The sequence below is a fragment of the Triticum urartu genome, chromosome 2A (assembly GCF_056163025.1).
Source record: "Triticum urartu cultivar PI428250 chromosome 2A, HENAU_Tu73, whole genome shotgun sequence".
NCBI lineage: Eukaryota > Viridiplantae > Streptophyta > Magnoliopsida > Poales > Poaceae > Triticum > Triticum urartu.
This window is the reverse complement of record NC_141874.1, coordinates 682,192,431-682,211,014: the sequence shown is the minus strand read 5'-3', so window position 1 is coordinate 682,211,014 and position 18,584 is coordinate 682,192,431.

Below are 18,584 nucleotides of genomic sequence, written 5' to 3'. Positions count from 1 at the left end.
AAACAGAACACTCTGTAGTAATCTGTAGCTAACGCAAGTTCTGGAACCCCAAAAATTCTAAAATAAATTTATGGACGTGAGGGATTTATCTATTAATCATGTGCAAAAAGAATTAGCTAAATATCACTTTCTAAATAAAAATGGCAGCAATTCTCGTGAGCTCTAAAGTTTCTGTTTTTTACAGCAAGATTAAAAAGACTTTCCCCAAGTCTTCCCAACGGTTCTACTTGGCAAAAACACTAATTAAACACAAAAAACACAACCAAAACATAGGCTAGATAAATTATTTATTACTAAACAGGAGCAAAAAGCAAGGAATAAAAATAAAATTGGGTTGCCTCCCAAGAAGCGCTATCGTTTAACGCCCCTAGCTAGGCATAAAAGCAAGGATAGATCTAGGTATTGCCATCTTTGGTAGGCAATCCATAAGTAGCTCTCATAATAGATTCATATGGTAATTTAATTTTCTTTCTAGGGAAGTGTTCCATGCCTTTCCTTAACGGAAATTGGAATCTAATATTCCCTTCCTTCATATCAATAGTTGCACCAATCGTTCTAAGGAAAGGTCTACCAAGAATAATAGGACATGAAGGATTGCAATCTATGTCAAGAACAATAAAATCTACGGGCACATAATTCCTATTTGAAACAATAAGATCATCATTAATTCTTCCCATAGGTTTCTTAATAGTTGAATCCGCAAGGTGCAAGTTTAAAGAGCAATCATCAAAATCACGGAAACCTAGCAAATCACACAAAGTCTTTGGAATCGTGGAAACACTAGCACCCAAATCACACAAAGCATAGCATTCATGATCTTTAATTTTAATTTTAACAGTAGGTTCCCACTCATCATAAAGTTTTCTATGGATAGAAACTTCCAACTCAAGGTTTTCTTCATAAGATTGCATCAAAGCATCAACGATATGTTTGGTCAAGGCTTTATTTTGACTATAAGCATGAGGATAATTTAGCACGGATTGGAACAAGGAAATACAATCTATCAAAGAGCAATTATAATAATTAAATTCCTTGAGATCCAAAATAGTGGGTTCATTGATATTTAAAGTTTTGACTTCTTCAATCCCACTTTAAACAATTTTAGAATCAAGATCTAAAGACTCCGAATTTTTGGAACGTATTCTAGGTAAAGGTGGATCATATTTAGTCCCATCATTATCAAGATTCATATTGCAAAACAAAGATTTAATAGGGGACACATCAATAACTTTTAGATCTTCATCTTTATTATCCTAAAAAAATTCCGTCTTAGCGGCCATCTTATTAACTAAGGTGGCCTGCTTATCCGAGACTTCAGCTATTAACTTCTCAAGGTGAGCAATCTGAGATTTCAAAACATCAAATTCTTTAGTCATATCATCGAGCTCTTTATTCATAAAACCTATCAAGATTTTTTGTTCCTTAATCTCATTTCTAAAGAAATTATTATGCTCAAATTGTAAGACCATAAAACTCCTGACGTTGCTCTCGATCTCTTCTAACCTTTTAAGGTGATGATCACCAAATCTAGGTAGAGCCATTGAAAGAAACCCCATCTTGTTATCCTCGATGGCAACAATACAATACGTGCCTTGCTGCCCGAGGGCACCAAGGCACGGTGGGTAAACAAATTACTGTTGAGCAATTGAAAGAATTGAGCATAGTTATGAGAATATCTAGGTATGATCATGTATATAGGCATCACGCTCGAGACAAGTAGACCGACTCTTGCCTGCATCTACTACTATTACTCCACACATCAACCGCTATCCAGCATGCATCTAGAGTATTAGGTTTAAAAGAACAGAGTAACGCTTTAAGCAAGATGACATGATGTAGAGGGATAAAGTCATGCAATATGAAATAAACCCCATCTTGTTATCCTTGATGGCAACAATACAATACGTGCCTTGCTGCCCCTACTGTCACTGGGAAAGGACACCGCAAGATTGAACCCAAAGCTAAGCACTTCTCCCATTGCAAGAAAGATCAATCTAGTAGGCCAAACCAAAATGATAATTTGAAGAGACTTGCAAAGATAACCAATCATACATAAAAGAATTCAGAGAAGATTCAAATATTGTTCATAGATAAACTTGATCATAAACCCACAATTCATCGGTATCAACAAACACACCATAAAAGAAGATTACATCGAATAGATCTCCACAAGAGAGGGGGACAACTTTGTATTGAGATTCAAAAAGAGAGAAGAAACCATCTAGCTAATAACTATATGGACCCGAAGGTCTGAAGTAAACTACTCACACTTCATCAGAGAGGCTATGGTGTTGATGTAGAAGCCCTCCGTGATCGATGACCCCTCCGGTGGAGCTCCGGAAAAGGCCCCAAGATGGGATCTCACGGGTACAGAAAGTTATGGCGGTGGAATTAGGGTTTTGGCTCCGTATCTAGTAGTTTGGGGGTACGTAGGTATATATAGGAGGAAGAAGTATGTCGGTGGAGCAACATGGGCTCCACGAGGGTGGAGGGTGCGCCTGGGGGGTAGGCATGCCCCCCTACCTCATGCCCTCCTGGTTGCTTTCTTGATGTAGGGTCCAAGTCCTCTGGATCATGTTCGTTCCAAAAATCACGTTCCTGAAGGTTTCATTCCGTTTGGAATCCGTTTGATATTCTTTTTCTGCTAAACTCTGAAATAGGAAAAAAACATCAATTCTGGGCTGGGCCTCCGTTAATAGGTTAGTCCCAAAAATAATATAAAAGTGTATAATAAAGCCCAATAATGTCCAAAACAGGATATAATATAGCATGGAACAATCAAAAATTATAGATACGTTGGAGACGTATCAGTCTCCTCCTTCTTGATCCATCAAGGGGAGAAGATAAGTTGAGGGAGAACTCCAGCAGCTCGTGGTTCTCCGGCAGGGCTTCGCCAAGCACTACGGAAGAGGAGGATGAGTTGGAGAGGGGGAGGGCTGCGCCAGGGGAAGGGTCACGGCTGCCCTCCCACCCCCTCACTATATATAGGGGGAAGGGGAGAGGGGGAGGCGCCCTAGGGTTTCCCCTAGGGGGGCAGCCAGGGCAGATTGGATCTCCCTAGGAAAACCCTAGGGAGACTTGCCCCCCAAGCCAAGCCAGGTGAAGACTTGCCTCCCAAGTCAGGTGGAGGCGCCCACCTCCCCAAGCAACGTGGGAAAGGGTGTGGGGGCGCATAGACCCTTAGTGGGCTGGTTTTCCCCACTCCCCTTGGCCCATGAGGCCCTGCAACACTTGCCGGGGGCCCCGAAACACCTCTCGGTCATGCTGGCCATAGCCTGGTACCCCCGGAACACTTCTGGACTCCAATACCCTTCATCCAATATATCGATCTTCACCTCTGGACCATTCCGGAACTCCTTGTGATGTCTGGGATCTCATCCGGGACTTTGAACTACCTTCGGTAACCACATACTATTCCCATTACAACTCTAGCATCACCGAACCTTAAGTGTGTAGAACCTACGGGTTCGGGAACCACGCAGACATGACCGAGACACCTCTCCGGCCAATAACCAATAGCGGGATCTGGATACCCATATTGGATCCCACATGTTCCACGATGATCTCATCGGATGAACCACGATGTCGGGGATTCAATCAATCCCGTATACAATTCCCTTTGTCCATCAGTATGTTACTTGCCCGAGATTCGATCGTTGGTATCCCAATACCTCCTTCAATCTCGTTACCGGAAAGTCTCTTTACTCGTTCCGTGACGCATGATCCCATGGCTAACTCCTTAGTCACATTGAGCTCATTATGATGATGCATTACCGAGTGGGCCCAAAGATACCTCTCCGTCATACGAAGTGACAAATCCCAGTCTTGATTTGTGCCAACCCAAAAGACACTTTCGGAGATATCTGTAGTGCACCTTTATAGCCACCCAGTTACGTTGTGACGTTTTATACACCCAAAGCACTCCTACGGTATCCGAGAGTTGCACAATCTCATGGTCTAAGGAAATGATACTTGACATTAGAAAAGCTCTAGCAAACGAACTACACGATCTTGTGCTATGCTTAGGATTGGGTCTTGTCCATCACATCATTCTCCCAATGATGTGATCCCGTTATCAACGACATCCAATGTCCATGGTCAGGAAACCATAACCATCTATTGATGAACGAGCTAGTCAACTAGAGGCTTACTAGGGACATGTTGTGGTCTACGTATTCACAAATGTATTACGGTTTCTGGTTAATACAATTATAGCATGAAAAATAGACAATTATCATGAACAAGGAAATATAATAATAACCATTTTATTATTGCCTCTAGGGCATATTTCCAATAGTCTCCCACTTGCACTAGAGTCAATAATCTAGTTCACATCGCCATGTGATTAACACTCATAGTTCACATCGCCATGTGACCAACACCCAAAGAGTTTACTGGAGTGAATAATCTAGTTCACATCACCATGTGATTAAGACTCAATGTGTTTTGGGGTTTGATCATGTTATGCTTGTGAGAGAGGTTTTAGTCAACGGGTCTGCAACATTCAGATCCATATGTACTTCGCAAGTCTCTATGTTATATCATAGATGCTGCTTCCACGCTCCACTTGGACCTATCCCAAATGGTTGCTCCACTATACGTACCCAGTTTGCTACTCACACTACTAGGAAAAGGGATATAGATAGGATTGACACTAATGGCGCACCAGGGAAGTAGTGCGCCACTACTCTATACTAATGGCGCACCAGTTTGTGATGCGCCATTAGTGTGGAAGACACTAATGGCACACCAGAAAATAGGTGCTCCACTAGTGATAATTTTTTTTCATTTTTACATACATACTAATGGCGCATCCTACCGAAGTGCGCCATTACTAGTTCTAACTAGTAATGGCGCACCAGACAGGGAGTGCGCCAGTACTGAATTTTGTTTGTTCTTTTTTTGCAAAACTACTAATGGAGCACCGCCTCACAGTGCGCCATTACTAGTTTAAACTACTAATGGCGCACCCTGTAAAAGTGCGCCATTAGTATATATATATTTACTTTTCTGCAAAACTACTAATGGCGCACCACCTGTAGGTGCGCCATTAGTAACCAGGGTTACTAATGGCGCATTTGCAGGTGGTGCGCCATTAGTAACCTAAGACCCCAACAAGATATTTTGGACAGCCCCACACCTACCCACTCACTTTCCCCACTTCATTCCCTCCACCTCCTTCTCCAAGCTTTCGGCTGCCTCCTCCTCCTCACCTCATTTCCACCATAGATTCATCAAAATTAAGTGGTGAAATTACCTTTTTTTGATAGGTAAGTAAGGGGAAAGCTATCTTCATGATGTAGATCTACTTTTTTTCTCCCTAGCTCGCTCCAACAACATGCACATGCACTTTTTGTGGCCTAGCTAGATCTATGTATGTTTGTGGTGTTGCATGTGTTTGTGGTGTTGCATATATGTTTATGTTTGCAGGTACCGGTATTTGAAATGCGATAGTTGCCAATATTTTGCCGGAATGTTGATTCATTTCCGTTTCGGCGAGAATTTTGGCACTATGCATTCTTTTTGGTCCTATTTTTAGGGAAGGTCATGCCAAAAAATTTCTTGGTTCTAAAATATCGTTTTGCTCTACCCCGCAGGCGACCATGGTCCGCACGATGACCGAAGGCATCGTGAATAGGTTTTTGAGCTCCGCGAAGGCCGAGATGCTTCAAAAGAACGAGACGGAGATAAGATGTCCGTGTCGAAGATGCAAGCTGAAGAGCCTTATTGCGGACCCGGATTCCGGGCAGGTGCGGGACCACCTGCTCTTGCGTGGTTTCATGGATGGCTATCGGTGGCAAGGTGATGAAGATGACTATGAAGTCGTCCATGGGGGCCGGGCAAGAAATGAGGAAGGGCAACAAGACAAGTACCACCGCAGCGAGGGCGGGCGAGAAGATGAAGAATCTCCAGGACATGATCACGACGGTGATGCTATACACAGTCATCATGTAGAAGATGCCGTACATGATGATGAGGAAGATCAAGACGAAGGGCATGATCATGAAGATGAAGATGCCGGAGCAGACGACGATGGAGGCTGGGTGCAGGACCCTCATATTCAAGAGCTGCTTCTCAAGCAGACGGATAACGTAAGAGCTGCCGCCCGAGAGAAAGCCAAGCTGGATCAACTGGAGATAGACGCGGTTACTCCATTGTATGAAGGATGCAGGCCCGAGGATACCCGCCTGAAAGTAACGCTCATGGCTCTGGAGATGAAGGTAAAACACAAAATGACCGACGCATGGTTCGACGAGAACATGTCATTCTGGCACGAACGTCTTCCCAAGGGGAACAAGTGCCCGACCAGTTTCGAGGAGGCGAAGAAAATTGTGTGTCCTCTGGATTTACCGCACGTGAAATACCATGTGTGCATGAACAATTGCATCATTTATCAGGACGAGCACGCGGAGTCTACCATATGTCCGGTGTGCGGCGTCACTCGATACAAGAAGAGGAAGAAAGCTCCTCGAAATCGGTGTGGTACTTTCCGATCACTCCTCGTCTACAGCGGTATTTCGCGGACCCTAAGGTAGCAAAGCTCCTGCGTTGGCACGCGGATAGGGAGGAGAAGAAGCGGGAAGATGACGGAAATGATCCGGAGATAAATAAAAAAGACAAGATGCTGAGTCACCCTAAGGATGCGAGCCAGTGGCAAGCGTTGAACTTCGAATACCCAGAATTTGGGAAGGATCCAAGGAACATCGTGCTGGGCGTGAGCACCGATGGAGTCAATCCGTTTGGCAGCCAGAGAAGCACACATAGCACACGGCCTGTGTTTGTGTGGATGTACAACCTTCCCCCTGGTTGTGCATGAAGAGGAAGTACATTCACATGAGTATGCTAATTGAAGGGCCGAAACAACCAGGGAATGACATCAATCTGTATCTGGGGCTGCTGAAAGAGGAGCTAGACACGCTGTGGAAAATGCCAGCCAATACGTGGGACGCCGCAGAGAAAGAATATTTCCCTATGAGAGCCGCACTGCTCATGACTGTGCACGACTATCTCGGTTACGGATATCTCGCGGGGCAGGTAGTCCACGGATTTTCTGGATGCGTAAGGTGCATGGATGACACAACGTATCGCTAGCTAGATAGAGATCCCGGGTCTTCGAAAACCGTGTTCATGGGACATCGAAGGTGGCTTCACGATGATGACCCGTGGAGGAAACGCAAGGATCTGTTCGATGGTGAAACCGAACCCCGAAAACGCCCGCGTACGAGGAGCGGCGAGGAAATAGACGAGCTGTTGAAAAATTCGAAAGATTGCCCACTGCCGGGAAAGAAGCAAAAGGTGCCAGAGCCGGGAAAGAAGCGAAAGGCGCCAGAGCCGCTGCTGAAGGTATGGAAAACGAGGTCTATTTTCTGGGACTTGCCGTACTGGAAGATCCACCGTGTGCCTCACAGCCTTGATGCCATGCATATCACGAAGAACATGTGCGAGAGTCTGCTTGGTACCCTGCTCAACATGCTAGAGAGGACCAAAGATGGGCCGAAAGCAAGGGCAGACTTGAAATCAATGGGCATCAGGCAGGAGCTTCACGCTAATGATGATGATGAGGCGAAGCAGGACACAGAAACTCATCGCAAAGGCAAAAAGGCCAAGAAGACCAGAAGTGACTACCCTCCCGTGTGCTTCACTCTAAGTCAGGAGGAGATCGAGCAGTTTTTCACCTGCCTCGTAGGAGTAAAACTTCCTTACGGTTACATGGGGAAGATAAGCAGATACCTAGACCTAGCGAAGCAGAAGTTCAGCGGGATGAAGTCTCACGACTGTCATGTGCTGATGACTGCAAATACTTCCAGTTGCAATCCGTGGGATCATGGACGTGCACGTCTGTGAAACGCTATTTGGCCTATGCAACTTTTTCGACGTCATCTCTCGGAAGTCGATTGGCGTGAGGCAACTTAGAAGGCTACAGGAAGAGATCGTGGTGATACTATGCGAGCTTGAGATGTACTTCCCGCCCGCATTCTTCGACGTTATGGTGCATCTGCTGGTCCATATCGTGGAGGATATCATCCAACTCGGGCCGACGTTCCTGCACAGCATGATGCCGTTCAAAAGGATGAATGGTGTCATCAAAGGATATGTTCGCAACATGTCATGTCTAGAGGGAAGTATAGCCAGGGGCTTTCTGACCGAAGAGTGCATCTCCTACTACACGAATTATCTAGGCATCGAGAACCCCGTTGGTCTGCCCGTCAACAGGCACCTCGGCAGGCTCGCTGGATGGGGTCACCATGAGGGTCGCCGTGAAATGCATGTCGACTTCGAGGGTCGACTCGCCGACTTTGAAAGAGCAAACCTAGTCGCGCTACAACACATAGACGTGGTCGATCCTTGGGTGGTAGAGCAGAAAACCTTTATTGAGAAGACGTACAATGACCAAGGCCAACAGAGGACGGACGGAGATATAATCAAAGAGCATAACTCATGTTTCACGCGTTGGTTCAAGCAGAAGCTTCTGTCGTACCCTTTACATGAGGATTCTTCCGCGGAAGAACAACTCATATTCGCCTTGTCACAGGGCGCCGAGCACAACCTGATGACCTATGAGGCATACGATATCAACGGCTACACATTCTACACCGAGAACAAGGACATGAAGAGCGATGGTTATCAGAACTCCGGGGTAACGATGGAATCCTACACCGGTAATGACAAGGACAGATACTACGGAAGGATCGAGGAGATCTGGGAGCTGAGCTATGCTGGAGAGAAGGTCCCGATGTTCCGTGTCAGATGGGCCAAGAGCGTCCTAAAAGAAGACCGGTATTTTACCACCATGGTTATACCTGAAGCCAAATCCAAGACCGCGGGCACAAACGTCACCGCGAAAAATGAGCCATGGGTACTGGCTTCCCAAGTGGACCAATGCTTCTTCATTACCGACCCGTCAAAGCCTAGTCGTGTTGTCGTGAGGAGAGGCAAAAGGAAGATCATCGGAATGAAAATGCAGCAACTGCTAAGAGACTTTAGCATCTCTATGACTGAGAAAGTCTCATCACAGTCAACTCCTTGAACTTGTCAAAAACTTCTTTGAGACAAGTCGAGCTTCATAAATGGTGACATTACCATCAACGTCTGTCTTCTTCTTAAAGATCCATTTATTCTCAATGGCTTGTCGATCATCGGGCAAGTCCACCAAAGTCCATACTTTGTTCTCATACATGGATCCTATCTCGGATTTCATGGCTTCTAGCCATTTGTTGGAATCGGGGCCCACCATCGCTTCTCCATAGCTCATAGGTTCATCATTGTCGAACAACATGACCTTTAAGACAGGGTTACTACTCAGAAGTAGTACACACCCTTGTCGACCTATGAGATTCGATAGTAACTTGATCTGAAGCTCCATGATCATCATTATCTTTCTCTTCAACTGAGGTAGGTGCCACAGAAACATCTTTCTGTGTTGCGCTACTCTCTGGTTCAAGTAAAGGTTCAACAACCTCATCAAGTTCTATCTTCCTCCCACTAAATTCTTTCGAACGAAACTCTTTCTCAAGAAAGGACATGTTCATAGTGACAAACACTTTGCCCTCAGGTCTGAGATAGAAGGTATACCCAATCGTCTTGTTTGGGTATTCTATTGATACTTCTCCAACGTATCTATAATTTTTTTATTTTTCCATGCTATTATATTATCTGTTTTGGATGTTTATGGGCTTTATTATACACTTATATATTATTTTTGGGACTAACCTATTAACCGGAGGCCCAGCCCATATTGCTGTTTTCTTGCCTATTTCAGTGTTTCGAAGAAAAGGAATATCAAACGGAGTCCAAACGGAATGAAACCTTCGGGAGAGTTATTTTTTGAACGGAAGCAATCTAGGAGACTTGGAGTATATGTCAGGGAAGCTTCGAGGTGGCCACGAGGCAGGGAGGTGCGCCTGCCCCCCTGGGCGCCCCCACCCTCGTGGGCCCCTCGTGGCTCCCCTGACCGACTTCTTTCGCCTATATATATCAATATACCCTAAAAACATCAGGGAACACAATAGATCGGGAGTTCCGCCGCCAGAAGCCTCCGTAGCCACCGAAAACCAATCTAGACCCGTTCCGGCACCTTGCCGGAGGGGGGGTCCCTCTCCGGTGGCCATCTTCATCATCCCGGCGCTCTCCATGACGAGTGGGAGTAGTTCACCCTCGGGGCTGAGGGTATGTACCAGTAGCTATGTGTTTGATCTCTCTCTCTCTCTCTCGTGTTCTTGAGGTGGTACGATCTTGATGTATCACGAGCTTTGCTATTATAGTTGGATCTTATGATGTTTCTCCCCCTCTACTCTCTTGTAATGGATTGAGTTTTCCCTTTGAAGTTATCTTATCGGATTGAGTCTTTAAGGATTTGAGAACACTTGATGTATGTCTTGCATGTGCTTATCTATGGTGACAATGGGATATCACGTGATCCACTTGATGTATGTTTTGGTGATCAACTTGCGAGTTCCGTGACCTCGTGAACTTATGCATAGGGGTTGGCACATGTTTTTGTCTTGACTCTCCGGTAGAAACTTTGGGTCACTCTTTGAAGTTCTTTGTGTTGGTTGAATAGATGAATCTGAGATTGTGTGATGCATATCGTATAATCATACCCACGGATACTTGAGGTGACATTGGAGTATCTAGGTGACATTAGGGTTTTGGTTGATTTGTGTCTTAAGGTGTTATTCTAGTACGAACTCTATGATAGATTGAACGGAAAGAATAGCTTCATGTTATTTTACTACGGACTCTTGAATAGATCGATCAGAAAGGATAACTTTGAGGTGGTTTCGTACCCTACAATAATCTCTTCGTTTGTTCTCCGCTATTAGTGACTTTGGAGTGACTCTTTGTTGCATGTTGAGGGATTGTTATATGATCCAATTATGTTATTATTGTTGAGAGAACATGCACTAGTGAAAGTATGAACCCTACGCCTTGTTTCAACGCATTGCAATACCATCTGTGCTCACTTTTATCATTAGTTACCTTGCTGTTTTTATATTTTCAGATTACAAAAACCTATATCTACCATCTATATTGCATTTGTATCACCATCTCTTCGCCGAACTAGTGCACCTATACAATTTACCATTGTATTGGGTGTGTTGGGGACACAAGAGACTCTTTGCTATTTGGTTGCAGGGTTGTTTGAGAGAGACCATCTTCATCCTATGCCTCCCACGGATTGATAAACCTTAGGTCATCCACTTGAGGGAAATTTGCTACTGTCCTACAAACCTCTGCACTTGGAGGCCCAACAACGTCTACAAGAAGAAGGTTGTGTAGTAGACATCAAGCTCTTTTCTGGCGTCATTGCGAGGGAGGTTAGCGCTTGAAGGTATATCTTTATATCTTGCAATCGTATCTTTTTGTTTCTTGTTTTATCACTAGTTTAGTCTGTAAAAGGAAAACTACAAAAAATGGAATTAAGGTTACCTCATATGTTTCATCTTTTTAATGTCTTTCGTGAGAATAAGGATTTTGATAATTGTGTTCAAGTGCTAGAAGAAGAATGCATAAAATGTTTGGCACTAAATATTTGAATGATGAGCATGATTGCATTGTTTTTAGTACGAATTCCTTGAATATCCATGATGCTAATGATATGCAAAGCCACAAGCTTGGGGAAGCTATGTTTGATGAAGATGATATTTTTTGTCCCCCAAGTTTTGATGAGCAAATTTATTTTGATGATAGCATGCCTCCTATTTATAATGATTATATTGATGAAAGTGGGTTTGGAAGAGTGTCAACTTTAGGAAGTAATGATCCCACAATTTTGGAGGGTGTTGAATCTTATTGTGATAATTATGAAAGTGGGTTTGGAGAGGTCATGACTTTAGTTAATGTTAATCCCACTATTTTGGAAGAGTGTCAACATTCTATGCTTGTAGATCATGAAAAGAATGCTTTAAGTGCTGGTTATATTGTTGAATTCATTCATGATGATACTAAAAATTATTATGAGGGAGGAACATATGCTTATAGGAATTGCAATAATATCAAGTTTCCTCTCTATGTGCTTAAACTTTTAAAGTTATCCTTGTTTTACCTTCCTATTCAAGTTGATTCTTGTTCCCATAAGTTGTTTGCTCACAAAATCCCTTTGCATAGGAAGTGGGTTAGACTTAAATGTGCTAGTCATATTCTTCATGATGGTCTCTTTATGTTACAATTCTTATCTTTTATGTGAGCATCGTTGAAATCATCATGCCTAGCTAGGGGCGTTAAACGATAGCGCTCGTTGGGAGGCAACCCAATTTTATTTTTGTTCCTTGCTTTTTGCTCCTGTTTAGTAATAAAAAATTCATATATCTTCTGTTATGATTGTGTTTTTATGTTTTAATTAGTTTTTGTGCCAAGTAAAGCCTTTAGGACCTTCTTGGGTGATTGTTATTTGATCTTGCTGTAAAAAACAGAAAGTATGCGCTCATGAGAATAATTTTCATTTTTTACCAGAGAGCGATAAAATACCAATTCCACTTGCACTAGATAATAAACAAATTGCCTATGACTTCCTAATTTCTCAGGAATTTTAGGGTTCCAGAAGTTTGCGTTAGTTACAGATTACTTCAGACTGTTCTGTTTTTGACAGATTCAGTTTTTCATGTGTTGTTTGCTTATTTTGATGAATCTATGGCTAGTAAAGAGTTTATAAACCATAGAGAAGTTGTAATGCAGTAGGTTTAACACCAATATAAATAAAGAATGAGTTCATTACAATACCTTGAAGTGGTGTTTTGTTTTCTTTCGCTAACGGAGCTTACGAGTTTTCTGTTAAGTTTTGTGTTGTGAAGTTTTCAAGTTTTAGGTAAATATTCGATGGACTATGGAATAAGGAGTGGCAAGAACCTAAGATTGGGGATGCCCAAGGCACCCCAAGGTAATATTCAAGGACAACCAAGAACCTAAGCTTGGGGATGCCCCGGAAGGCATCCCCTCTTTCGTCTTCGTTCATCGTAACTTTACTTGGAGCTATATTTTTATTTACCACGTGATATGTGTTTTGCTTGGAGCGTCATTTTATTTCCTTTTGCTTTGCTTGCTATTTGAATAAAATACCAAGATATGAAATTATTAAATGCTAGAGAGTCTTCACATAGTTGCATAATTATTCGACTACTCATTGATCTTCACTTATATCTTTCGGAGTAGTTTGTCATTTACTCTAGTGCTTCACTTATATCTTTTAGAGCACTGCGGTGGTCCTATTTTTTAGAAATAATTGATCTCTCATGCTTCACTTATATTATTTTGAGAGTCCTTTAGAACAACATGGCAATAATAAAAACTTTCATATAAGTGCATTGAATACTATCAGAAGTTTGATACTTGACAATTGTTTTGAGATATGGAGATGGTGATATTAGAGTCATGCTAGTTGAGTAGTTGTGAATTTGAGAAATACTTGTGTTGAAGTTTGTGATTCCCGTAGCATGCACGTATGGTGAACCGTTATGTGACGAAGTCGGAGCATGATTTATTTATTGATTGTCTTCCTTATGAGTGGCGGTCGGGGACGAGCGATGGTATTTTCCTACCAATCTACCCCCCTAGGAGCATGCGCGTAATACTTCGTTTCGATAACTAATAGATTTTTGCAATAAGTATGTGAGTTCTTTATGACTAATGTTGATTCCATGGATTATACGCACCCTCACCCTTCCACAATTGCTAGCCTCTCTAGTACCGCGCAACTTTCGCCGGTACCATGAACCCACCTCATACCTTCCTCAAAACAGCCACCATACCTACTGAAAGGATCGATACGGTCGACTAGAGGGGGGGTGAATAGGAGACTACAAATTTTAATCTTTCTTGTAGATTTTAAGGCTTAGCGGATAAAAGAGTTCACTAGATATGGAACTAGGTGAATGCAACCTATATGACAAGCAAGCTCCAAGAAGAAAAGCTAGGCAACAAACTACTTAGCAAGCCAACAAGTATACAACAACAAAGAAATGTGCGGGAAAGGATTAACCACAAGTGAGACGAGGACGCGGATTTTAACCCGAAGTTCACACTTCCTTGGGGAAGAGATAATCTCCATTTGGAGCGGTGCCAGAGCCAAAGCTTGCGGAATGACACCAAAGGCTCACCGTATTTTCCTTCGAGTCACCCCCAACGGATGAGCCTCGAACCACTCGGGGTTGGTCTTGAAGGCGACCACCACACCTTTACAAACTTCTCCGGAGCACACCATAAGCAAGGAAGCTTCCGGAGGAACCTCTAACCGCCTAGGAGCCCAAGCTCCAAGATTAACAAGTCAATGGGGAAGAAATGTTGCGGGGAACGCGATTTGGTTTGGTCAAGTTGTAGATCGGGTCTTGCTCTCCCAATCCCCAAAGTTTCAACAAGTTTGGGTGGAGGGATTGAGAGTATTGAGCAAAATGGGGTGTAGAAATGGTGGAGCTCAACAAGACATTAGGGTTAAAGGTTGGAGGAGGAAGAAAGGCCTTTTTATAGTGTTCATGGGCTGGTGGGGATTTCTGCCTGTTGGACCCCGTGCGCACGGGCTAAGTCAGCCCCGTGCGCACGGGGTATCCAGAGACAATCACACCACCCCGTGCGCACGGGGGTCAAAAGACCCCGTGCGCACGGGGTATCCAGAGAGTTACGCAGTACCCCGTGCGCATGGGGGTCAAAATACCCCGTGCGCACGGGGTACCCAGAGAGTTACCCAGTACCCCGTGCGCACGAGGGTCAAAAGACCCCGTGCGCACGGGGTACCCAATAACTTACTGTTGCAACTTTCTGAGTACCACAACACACACACTAGGTTCATATGAGGTGGTTGGAGTGGGAAGGGTAAGAGAGTAAGGCTCGGCAAAGACATTCCCACACAACATTTATCCACACAGACCCCTCTTAATAGTGCAGTCTTTCCTACAACTCGAAGCAAACCAAAACTAAACCTTCGAAGCGTCGAAAGACCACGCCTTTGTCCTTTTTAAAATGGGGGGTCGCACATCTCCATCGCGGGAACTTAGAACCAATAACCTGAGATAAACTTTAGCAACCGATATTAGTTCAACTAATCACATTGTCATCACACCAAAATATAGCTTAAGTGCCATTAGCACTTTCAATCTCCCCCTTTTTGGTGCATTGATGACAATGTGGTTAGAGCATGGCAAAGAGGATAAACAGATAGAAGGCCATGGAACAAATAATGATCATGATAGCTCCCCCTATATGTGTGCCCAAAAACAAGAATGCATCTAGTACACCCATAGGAGGTTCGACCAAGATCATTATTGATAAGTCATGAGATTCATCAAGATAAACCTATAACGGTGCCTAGATCTCATGACACAGTGTGGTGAGCAAATAATGTGAGACCCAATAAGCATAAGAGGATAATAGCAAGGTTCAATAATAAAGCTAGAGTCTCACAATAACGCTAGAGGCTCACAACCACACAGACGTAAATGAAATAAGAGTATCTCAAGCCAACTAAAACCAACCAACAGTGAGAAACATGAGGCTTGAGATCTCAACACACCCACGAACACACAACCACACACACACCACACACACCACTTCTCTCCCTTTGTCATCAAGACGACAAAAAAGGAGACAAATGGCGACACGAGACCCACTAGACAAGAGGAGGAGCACTCGAGGCATCATCATCATCATCATCATCAAAACGCCACCCGGCCATTGGGAAAGACCGAGCAGTGGCCTCACTGTCGACGTCCTCAGAACCTGGACCAACCTCCTCACCAGCAGCAGCCCTTGCTGCCTTTTGCTCACGCCGAACAAGCTTCTCCTTGTTGATTTCCTTGATCTGACGATGCTGAATCGACTGACACATCTTGAACATGTTGCTCAAGGTCTTGAACAGCGACTTCTTCTCTCCCTTGGCAAAGATGGCCTCAGAGCCAACAGACTTAGCCTTACCACGAGGGATCCATGCAGTAGAGGACATGCCTGGAGTGTAAGTAGCATGATCCTCAGGCCTAGGGTTGCGCCCATTCTTGATGGGCACATAGGGAGCAAGAGCAGCTGGGGTCCAGTTGGAGTTGCGCTTGGGAACAGCAGTCTTGAAGCTAGCAATGTACTTTGCTGGACAAACGGTCACAATCAACGCCTGTATGAAAGGAGCATAGATCAAAGACTTGTTATCTTGTACACACTGACGTAGCTCGTAGTACATGAAATCCAGAACATCCACTTTCTTCTTCTGATGAAGATACACAAAGACATCAAGCATGGAGCTCCGAATGTTATGGGAATCCCCGGCCTTTGGAGTGAGGGTATACCGCAGGATATGGCGCATGGTGTCATAGAGGGGCAAGAGGTCTTTGATTGACCCAGTGACAAACAACTTCTCTTGTTTGTAAGAAAAGGCAATCTCATCCTTAATGCACTGCCCACTTTCCCGAACAATGCCAAACTCATCAGAAACAGTCTCTTCATCCATGAATGGGTAGGGAATTATCTCGGAGAACTTTGCCATAGGAGTTGAGCACTGATACGTTCCGGACATCCATGTGAGGGTGCGAGCAGAATCATTGGAGAAGTACAGAGTGGCAAAGAACTACATCACTAGATCTTCATTGTAGGGGTGGTTGAAGGTGACAAATGGAATCAGACCCAGTCATCCAAGAGCGGAGTACACACCGGGATACAAATGATCATTGTCACGCAAACTCTCAGTGTTGACTTGCTTGTGAGGAGCAAACTTCTTTGACTTGGTCATAAGAAGCTCATGATAGATTCTTTGCTGAAACCCATTCTTGAAACGGGGATCCATTCCCATACTCGTGGCCTTAACATACGGATGGTTCTGTCTCTCAGCCCAGATCTCTGGCTTGGTCCACTTGACAAGAGGCATATTCCGGAGGTCACGCCTGCCCAGAGTGGCTTCCTCCGGACTAGACTCCTCTTCCTCTTCTTCATCTTCCTCATCACGATCATCTTCTTCATCTTCCTCACCACGATTCTCTTCTTCTTCTATCTCATCATCTTGTGAGTCATATTCTTCCTCAGATTCATCGGAAGCCTTAACAATGGGCCGCTTTGAGGCTGCACGGCGAGCACGGCCCTGACCTGTCCCAGACCCCTGACCCATGCCTTCAAACAGCTGACGACGAGCAATGGTAAAGTCCTTTGATCCTCCTTTTGCACGCTTGCGACGAAGCTCAGAACTCTTGTCAGCGGAGTCTGAAACACACACAAAAACCCAACAACACAAAGCACGAGGCACAAATGAGTACAAGTGCAAGATAAATGGCAAGGAGATAGACAAAAGTCTAGGCAATAGTTCCGGGATAGCCCGTGCGCACGGTGGTTTAGACCCCATGGGCACGGGGGTCCCATGCACACGGTACAGGACCGTGGGCATGGGGCCCTGTGCGCACGGGGGTCAAACACCCCGTGGACACGGGGGTCTCCCAGCGTCAGCTGATACGTCTCCAACGTATCTATAATTTTTGATTGCTCCATGCTACATTATCTACTGTTTTGGACTATATTGGGCTTTATTTTCCACTTTTATATTATTTTTGGGACTAACCTATTAACCGGAGGCCTAGCCTAGAATTGCTGTTTTTTGCCTATTTCAGTATTTCGGAGAAACAGAATATCAAACGGAGTCCAAATGGAATAAAACCTTCGGGAACGTGATTTTCTCACCGAACGTGATCCAGGAGACTTGGACCCTACTCCAAGGAGTCAAAGAGGCGGTCACGAGGGTGGGAGGCGTGCCCACCCCCGTAGGGCGCGCCCCCTGCCTCATGGGCCCCTCGGTGCTCCACCGACGTACTCCTTCCTCCAATATATACCTACGTACCCCCAAACGATCAGAACAGGAGCCAAAAACCTAATTCCACCGCCGCAACTTTTTGTATCCACGAGATCCCATCTTGGGGCCTGTTCCACAGCTCTGCCGGAGAGGGCCGTTGAGGGAGTCCTGGATTAGGGGGTGTTCGGGTAGCCGGACTATACCTTCAGCCGGACTCCTGGACTATGAAGATACAAGATTGAAGACTTCGTCCCGTGTCCGAATGGGACTTTCCTTGGCGTGGAAGGCAAGCTTGGCGATGCGGATATTCAAGATCTCCTACCATTGTAACCGACTCTATGTAACCCTAACCCTATCCGGTGTCTACATAAACCGGAGGGTTGTAGTCCGAAGGCAATCAACTCCATACACAACAATCATACCATAGGCTAGCTTCTAGGGTTTAGCCTCCTTGATCTCGTGGTAGATCTACTCTTGTACTACCCATATCATCAATATTAATCAAGCAGGACATAGGGTTTTACCTCCATCAAGAGGGCCCGGACCTGGGTAAAACATCGTGTTCCCTGCCTCCTGTTACCATCCGGCCTAGACGAACAGTTCGGGACCCACTACCCGAGATCCGCCGGTTTTGACACCGACATTGGTGCTTTCCTTGAGAGTTCCTCTGTGTCTTTGCCTTTAGGCCCAATGGCTCCTTTGATCATCAACAACGATGTGGTCCAGGGTGAGACTTTTCTCCCCGGACAGATCTTCGTCTTCGGCGGCTTCGCTCTGCGGGCCAATTCGCTCGGCCACCTGGAGCAGATCGAAAGCTACGCCCCTGGCCATCAAGTCA